Source organism: Rhinolophus hipposideros (genome assembly GCF_964194185.1).
Source record: "Rhinolophus hipposideros genome assembly, chromosome: 21".
NCBI classification, from domain to species: Eukaryota; Metazoa; Chordata; class Mammalia; order Chiroptera; family Rhinolophidae; genus Rhinolophus; species Rhinolophus hipposideros.
In genome coordinates, this window is record NC_138067.1 from 48520819 (window position 1) to 48529440 (window position 8622).

Here is an 8622-nt window from a genome sequence, read left to right on the forward strand (position 1 = left end):
TGTTGAGAGATGCTGCCAAATTATTTCCTAGAAATTTGTTTTGATGCACACTCCTATCAATAGTGAATGAGAGAAGAGAATATTCTTAATAAAGACTTATTAGAACACCGTCAGATAAGGATGTTAGTACAATGCCATGAGCTCCTTGAAGACAAGATATGGTCTTGTCCATCTTTCATCCTTGACACACAGCACTGGGACCACTACGTAAATACCAATACAGAAGGGAAAGAGAGAATGAAGGGAGTTATTCTGAGAAGAATGTGGAGTAGGGTGAGCATGACTCTCTATAACAGGAAGTGGACTTGAAGAATGAACACTAACTCCAAACTCTAGCTGTGTGCAGACCATGAGTTGGGGTATTGTAAGAGGCAGGGAGGAGGATGAGCTGGTGTGAGTTCAGTTCAGGACTCTGACAAATCTTCATTGACATCATGGCATGCCTCTTTAAGGTACAAACAAAAAAACAAAATAAAACTCAAAATGAAGATAAAAATAGGAATTTATTGACTCATGAACTGAACATCCAGGGTAATATGCCTTAGAGAAATCCAGATACTCTTACAATGACATCAGGACTCAGTGTGTCTCTCCATCTCATGAATCTTCTGGCCTCTGTACGGGTTTTATTCCAGATGCGCTCCTTTTAGGTGCCTCTTCGTAGGTCCAGATCTATAGCCCACCAGTCTTAAATACAGCAGAAAGATAGCCAGTCTTCCTCAGCAGGAAGCACAAATATGGAGATTTGTTCTGACTGTACTGGCCCGAATCCTGTGCTAATCTCAGAGACAAAAATTGATCATGGAGATAAAACATAGTAGTGGCTCCAGTAAAGGATCAATGCCAAGTGAAGCAGCAAGAGTGAGGAGCACTGTCTCCCCCAGAAAACTGGAGGGGCTATTGGCCGGAAGAAAGAGAAGTGAGTGATGGGCAAACATTGCTGCAGATGTCTTCTGCTCCAGACGTCTTAAGGTCCAATGACAGTGCTTGCTGCCCCATGGGCACTCAGGCAGGAGACTCTGTCCTCTCAAAGAGGGAACGTCCTGAGGGTATATCTGAATATTCACTCATTCTTTTGGAACACATTATTATTATTTGTTATTAGTTTCAGGTGTACAAAACAATGTAATAGATGTTTATCATTTATATCCCTCACACAGTGATAACCCCCCTGATCTACTATCCCTCTGACATCACACACAGCCATTACATTTCCGCTGCATCTATTCCTAATGCTGTACTCCGCTTCTTGTAAATATATACATATATATATGTATGTGTATATATACATATATACATATATATGTATATAAAATTATAGTTGACATTCATTATTTGGAACACATCTATTGAGTGACTACTATGTGCCAGACAGTGCCAGGTGCTGAGGATAAAATAATGAGTAGAATTAGATATGGCCACCTTACAGCTTAGCAGGGACCGGCAGACATTAACCAAGTTATCAAACAGATGCAATGAAAATTGTAACTGAATAGATGTTTTTCCAAAAAGACATACCAATGGCCAACAGGTGTACCAAAAGGTGCTCAACCTCACTAAGTATCAGGGAAATGTAAGCCATGGACTATGGGTCCCTCTTCTTCGAAGAAACACACATGCCAGGGCGGCCTTCACCTCCTTGTTCCGAAGGCTGTAGATGAGCGGGTTGAGCATGGGGGTCACAGGGTGTAGGAGAGGGACACCACCTGCTTGCTCTCTGGGGAGTAGCTGGCTTTGGGTCGCAAGTGGATGACCCCTGTTGTTCCATTAAACAGAACCACCACCATCAGGTGGGAGGCACATGTGGACAGGGCCTTGTGGCGCCCAGTGGCCGATGGCATCTGCAGGACAGTGGCCAAGACCCCAATGGAGGACGTGGCTATCAGACAGAAAAGGACCATGATGACCAGCCCTGTGGCCGACAACACACTGGCCTCGAAGACTCGGGTGTCTGCACACACTCAGCAGAGGTGCGATGTCACAGAAGTGGCGATGCCAAGGGGCCCACAGAAGGAAAGCGGAACAGCCAGATGGTGAAGACCAGCGACATGGGGACCCCGGCCAGCCAGCACGTGGCGGCCAGCACGTGGCAGAGCCGTGGGCTCACGATGGCGCCATAGTGCGGGGCCAGCAGATGGCCACGTAGCGGTCCCAGGCCACTGCGGTCAGGAGGAAGCACTCGGACGTGACGCAGGACAGCACCAGGAGCAGCTGCAGGGCACAGCCCGCGGGCGACACGCCCGCCCAGGCCACATCAGGGTCACCAGCAGCCGCGCACGATGTCCAGCGAGAAGCAGAGCTCCACCAGGGCCAGCTGGCGCAGGAAGAAGTACACCTGCGCGCTCAGGGCGGGGTCCAGCGCCGTGAGCAGCGCCATGAGCGCGTTGCCCGGCAGCGTGAGCAGGAAGGCGGCCAGGAAGAGCGCAGCGAGCAGGGCGCAGCGCGGGCACGTGCGTGAAGCCCAGCAGCACGAACTCAAGCTCCCAGCTCTGCTTGGCCCAGGGTGGGGCTGCAGGGGCGCCCGGGGGGCCCAGGCCAGTGGCATGGACCCGGGAGCAGGCGACCGTGCCCAGTGGGGAGAGGAGCCTGGGGAGGAAAGAGGAAAGGAGAAGCACCAGGTGGAGAATTGCGCCTGCTTCGCCCTGTCCCCCCAGTGCAGGCAGGGCCTCCTTGAATGCCCCCGCCAGTGAACCTGGAATGAGAGCCAATGGCCTCGCCAAGGCCCATGGGACCCTGGCCGGCCGGGCCCCATCCACCTCTCTGAGTTCATCTCCACTGAGTATGTCCACAATGGCTTGTCCTGCCTCGGGGCCTTTGCACTGGCCATTCTCTCCCTTGGAAATGCTTTCCACCGTTTGTATCACTGTTTCCCTTTTACAGGTCCTGGGTGGACTGGTTCTTGACTACCTCTCTGGTCCCATCTTCTTTCAATCTTTTCCCTCACTAAGTCCAGCGTGAAAGACCTCCTCATTATCCGTGGTACCTGCCATGTCCTTCTCACCTCAGGCCCTTTGCACTTGTACAATCCCATCCCCCTCACTGTTGGTGATGTTGGCCTTTCTCCTCCGCCAGGTCTTCATTCAAATACCCCCTTTGCAGATTCCCCTCCCCTGAGGGCCAGAAATAACGTGTGCAGCCACCCCTTCCACTATCTACATTTGGAATTAAGTTGAATTCAGTTTGTGCTCAATAAAGTCTATTTCCCTCAGAGACTGTGAACACCATGGGAATATACACCTTTCCATGTAGTACGCTGCACCTTTTATTCTCCATTACATGGTACTGTAACTTCTCTCTCACAGGAGTTTTTGTGACAAAAAAATGAGAGAATACACACAAGTTCTTAGCACTGGCGCTGGCACCTACAGGGGCTCAGTAAGTGTGAGTGAACATGTGATGGGCATCAGTGTTCATTAAATGAATTCAAAACCCACACCATGTCATTTCTATGCTCCTATTACCTGCAGGAAGAAACTTAAATATGCTGTCATGGCATTCAAGCCTCCTGGAGGCACAGCCCCCGCATTCATGCTTTTATGTCAGCCACAGTGTATTCACTGCACAGGGCACTGTCACGGGCACTGAGCTGGGGTTTGGGGGTGAACAGGAAAATCAGAGCTGTTCCCTACTCTCATGATGCTTGGGAGAACAGAGAGATGGCTTCCTCAGAAGGGGGACAAAGAGGTTTTCCTAGAATGGCACCCTTACCCCCGGTCTCATGTCTAGCTCAATGAGATGCTCCATCAACACTTACTGCAAGCGTTAACCTCTATCTTGCCCACGATTTTATCCCAGGCACCTAACACAATGCTTGGCCTGTAGTAGGTGCTGACTAAATATTTATTCAATGGCCAAGCATCTATCTTGTCACATGTGACTATGTCACATTCCCTAGGATGAAGATCAGCGTAAAGCACAAAAGTGTTTGTTGAATAACTAAAGAGAGGCTCTGAATTCTCATTGCTCCTCTCCACTTAAATACATTCTTTTTTTAAAAAAAGATTTTATTGGGGAAGGGGAACAGGACTTTATTGGGAAACAGTGTGTACTTCCAGGCCTGTTTTCCAAGTCAAGTTGTTGTCCTTTCAGTCTTAGTTGTGGAGGGCGCAGCTCAGCTCCAGGTCCAGTTGCCATTGCTAGTTGCAGGGGGCGCAGCCCACCATCCCTTGCGGGAGTCGAACCGGCAACCTTGTGGTTGAGCGGACGCGCTCCAACCAACGGAGCCACCTGGGAGCTCAGAGGCAGCTCAGCTCAAGGTGCCATGTTCAATCTTAGTTGCAGGGGACGCTGCCCACCATCCCTTGTGGGACTCAAGGAGTTGAACTGGCAACCTTGTGGTTGAGAACCCACTGGCCCATGTGGGAATCGAACCGGCAGCCTTTGGAGTTAGGAGCATAAAGCTCTAACCGCCTGAGCCACCGGGCCGGTCCAAATACATTCTTTTCATAGTTTCCCCAAGCACTGTAATGAGGCTGGAGTCAAGGACGAGGTGTTGAAACTCTGAGTCTGCCATTTACTAACTCTGCAGTGTCAGCAGGGTGCTTACTTTCCTCCGAACCTCACTTTCTCATCTATAAGTGGGTTACATTGTCAAACAAACAAACAAACAAACAAACAAACAAACAACCTGTGTCTCAGGACTGGATGAAGAAAATTAAGCCCAGAGAATGTAAGTGTCTGGCTCAATGTCAAGAGGAAACTGGTACTCTACAATTGAATGACTTTCCCAGAGTCACACAGCTGTTAAACAGTAGCCTAGAGATTCATGCTCTTGCATTTCCATCAACTAGGTTGATACTCCCCCTTCTTGAAGTTGGGGATGCCGTGAAAAAACCACTGTGTACACCTAACGATGGTCCTACATCGTAGTGTCTCCATGCCAACCACCCTGGTCCAGGCCATGATCATTCTTCACATAAAAGCTGTCATGGGCTCACACCTGGCCCCTCTGCTTCTGCTCTCACCAGCCCCAACCTACTCCCTACCAGAGCAATATGACTTAATTCATTGTGGAAAATAATTGGGTGCCTAGCACAGAGCATGCCTTCCACATTCCAGACAGCAGACTCTGTAGTCTGCTGATGGACACATTTTAGATTTGTCTTCTGATACCGGAACCAACAAGGGTTCCCATCAACTCTCCAAAGACCCATATCTGCCTCCACTCTTCTGAAAATTTCTCCCTAGTCTTATTTATTCAACTGATATTTACTGAACACCTATTCTGGTCCCAGAAATGTGCTAGTTAACTGGGCTTCTCTCCAGAGAACAGACTGTCAGGGGTCAGGAGTGAACCAGGGAGTGCAATCAGGAGGCAGTTGCAGCAGTCCTGGTGCTGGTGACAGTGGCTGGGACTTAGAGGTAGATGCCTAGATGATGAGACATGCCACTTTCAGGATCAACTTTGGAGGTCGAGTCAATAGATGTTGATGATGGAGTGGATATGAGGAATGGAGGGTCAGGGGGAATAAAGGGCGGCTGAGACGTTTGTGCAGAGCAACAGGATAATATCCTTTACTGAGATGGAAAGAGTCACAGATGGTCAAGTTTGGGGTTGGGCTAAGGAGAATGAGTGTTCAGCCTGGGACACAATTATGAGAGCTCTATGGGACACTCAGTTGGGTTGTAGTGGAAACAGCTGGATTTCCAGGTCTTGGGTTCAGATGAGAGTTCAGGATGGGGATAAATGTCAACATAGAGAAACTTTTCAAGGTCGTGAATTGGATGAGCTTACTCAGAAAGATGATGTTGATTTAACGCCTCCCAATTTCAATTTTCTCCTCTGTAATAAGGGGAGGGCATAAGAATTGGTGTTCTAACTGGGCGCTCATTACCATATGAAGTACTATTATCATCATTCTTGTTTTTTATAGGAGGAAACAAGGTCAGGGAAGTTAAGTGAGTTTACCCACGTCAATGGAAAAACATGGGTCTGAACCCAGAGTGTCCAGCCAGCTCTGGGATAAGCTTGATCCTATGCAGCCTCTACCCACAGTAGACAATACATAATTTATTTTAAACACACACACACACACACACACACACACACACACACAAAGAAACAACACATGAGTTGGCCTCCTGTACACCTGCCTTATTTCCCCCAAACCCACACAGAACACCCCACCCCCACCCCTTGCCTTCCTCAGTCCTGGTAGATGAAGTCATTTGCACTTACCCAGTGACCATTACGAATTATGCCCTCCACTCCCTGTGAACTGGGGTCATGAGCAGAGCTCAGATAGAGCTGGGTTCAAATCTGGGCTCCACCCTTTCTGACCATGTGATCGTGGGCAAGGGCATTTCCTCTCTGAACTTTCATTCCTTAGTGAATAAACTGGAGGGAAAAAATGTTTTTGTTAAAGACCCAGTTCACAGGGTCATGAGAATCCAATGAGGTTGCGTGTCGCAGACTTGGAACAGCACCCAGCACCCACTGGAAACTTAGCTTCGTAGAACACACCCTGGGTAGTGGCAGAGGACACATGTGGGTTGTAGCTAAACGAGATGTTAGTTTGATCATAAAATTTTAAGGTTTTTCAGGGAAAATGTGTTCCTATACTATTAGTATCCTACTCAGCTTTATCTCATGTAAAATGGGGACAATATGATACTTTCCTCATGATGGTAATTAAAAGAGTTAACCTAAACTAATCAACAGGACAAGGGTTGGCACCTAGTAGGAGCTCAGAAATTGTTATTATCATCAACTATTTAAAAAACAAATAATCCCAGATGCCCATTCCTAGCTGTGTGACCTTGGGACACTTTTGTTTCCGCTCCAAACCTCCACTGCCATTATATATATATATATATATATATATATATATATATATATATATATATATACATATATATATATGTGTGTGTGTGTGTGTGTGTGTGTGTGTGTGATGTATGGGCATCCCCAGTGTATATATATACACATACTGGGGATGAGAAAAAAATGTGTACACATGGCTTATATTGATCTCTTGTTATCGGCATATATTGAGTATTACAATTATAATATGCTTTTTTTCCTTTCTTGAAATGTGTATACATTTTTTTGGCACCCTCTGTATATATTTATATATGCAATGAGTGTTTCTGGAAAGACACATAATATTCTGCTAACAGTGGTTGCCTTTGGAGAGTTTCACTAGGGGTCAGACAGAGAAAAGACATTGGTCATCATATATCCTTGGGACATTTTTCATTTTGTCTGTGAGCATGTTGTTTTGCTTCTGCAAAAACTGTAGACAGTGTTTGTAAACAAACAAACAAATTTGTTATAAAAATATTTGATCCACTTCTATGAGGTCCTTAGAGTAGTCAAACTCATAGAGACAGAAAGTAAGTAGAAGGGTGGGTACCAGGGACTGGGGAAGGGAGAAATGGGGAGTTAGTGTTTAAGGGGGATAGAGTTCCAGTTTGGGAATATGGAAAAGTTCTGGAGATGTATGGTGGTGATTGGTTGCACAACAATGTGAATGTACCTAAACTACTGAACTGTACACTTAAAAATGGTTAAGATGGTAAATTTCATCCAATGAGTATTTTAACACAAATTAATAAAATAAAAAAGTTAAGTATATATGAAATAAAACAGGTATATATAAAATAGAAAGAGAGCGACATCATCAAAATGGTGGCGTGAGGTGAGCCTCTGTACAGCTCCCCTGGAATTTACAACTAATCGAACAACAAAAACTCCACAAAGGACTCCCTGCATAGCAGACAGGCAAGACGAAGAGGCCGACTACTAAATTCACCTAAAGGTGGGAGAATCGCATGAGCAGGGGAGGAGGGAAGGGAGAGTGTGGAGACCGAGCCGCGGGGGCGCAGGACGCAGACCTAGCTCAGTGCTCCGAGCTCACTGCCTCCCGGAACTACCGCAGCTGCGGGAGAGGGAAGAACTCGGACTGCTAAGGCTCCGCTTACGGCCCACAGGGCTGAGGGGGCAGCATACAAAACCGCTGAACCCAACGCTCATGGCAGAGACCTTGGAGAAAAGACTGAGGGAAGAAGGCTGAAAACGGTGGTTTAAGCCCTCACTGCTGAGCAGAGAACGGAAGACTTAGGCACTGAGACTGGCCGACCCCTTCCTACCCTCCCAGAACTCACCCTGCCCCCACCTGCCGGGTGCTAAAAGCGGAACAGTAGCAGTGTCAGATCAAAAGAACAGAATATTTGCTGTTCTGAGAACTGTGGACCACAGACACAGATTCACAGCCCAAATAGTTCCGGCGGGAGGGGGAGGGAGCTGCAGAGACGGAGCCAGCTGTGGTGGTGGTGGCTGCCATTGCTCTGGGCCACCTCTCACAACTCACCCCGCCCCTGGCCCCACCTATCTGGGTGGATCCCTGCAGGAGTAAACAGAGCTGCTGAAACATTCGGGCTCAGAATCTGGTGCAGAAAGAGCTTTGGAACTTCAAAAGCTCTCCACACCCCCACAGGGATGGGGCGCCCGATGACCCAGGTGAACTGTTAACAGAGGAGAGGCCCATCTCCCAGGGAATCCCCCCATTGTGTGAGAAGCTGGAATAGTGCAGAGAAAACATAGCACTACTGTGTCAGAGAGAAAAAAAAAGGCTGCAGTCGGAGAGAAAATAAAACATTCTACCAACAAGTATTGGAAAA

The 8622-nt window shown here is 47.6% G+C and overlaps 1 pseudogene across 1 annotated transcript; it reads right to left on the minus strand.

Annotated features, from left to right (window-relative positions):
• Nucleotides 1-1563: 1563 nt before the first annotated feature.
• Nucleotides 1564-6189, minus strand: LOC308489959 (olfactory receptor 10A7-like; annotated as a pseudogene). Its single transcript has 2 exons — nucleotides 6179-6189; nucleotides 1564-2586 (listed from the first exon to the last, which is right to left on the minus strand). The product of its transcript is annotated as an olfactory receptor 10A7-like (transcript).
• Between the last annotated feature and the right edge of the window lie 2433 nt (nucleotides 6190-8622).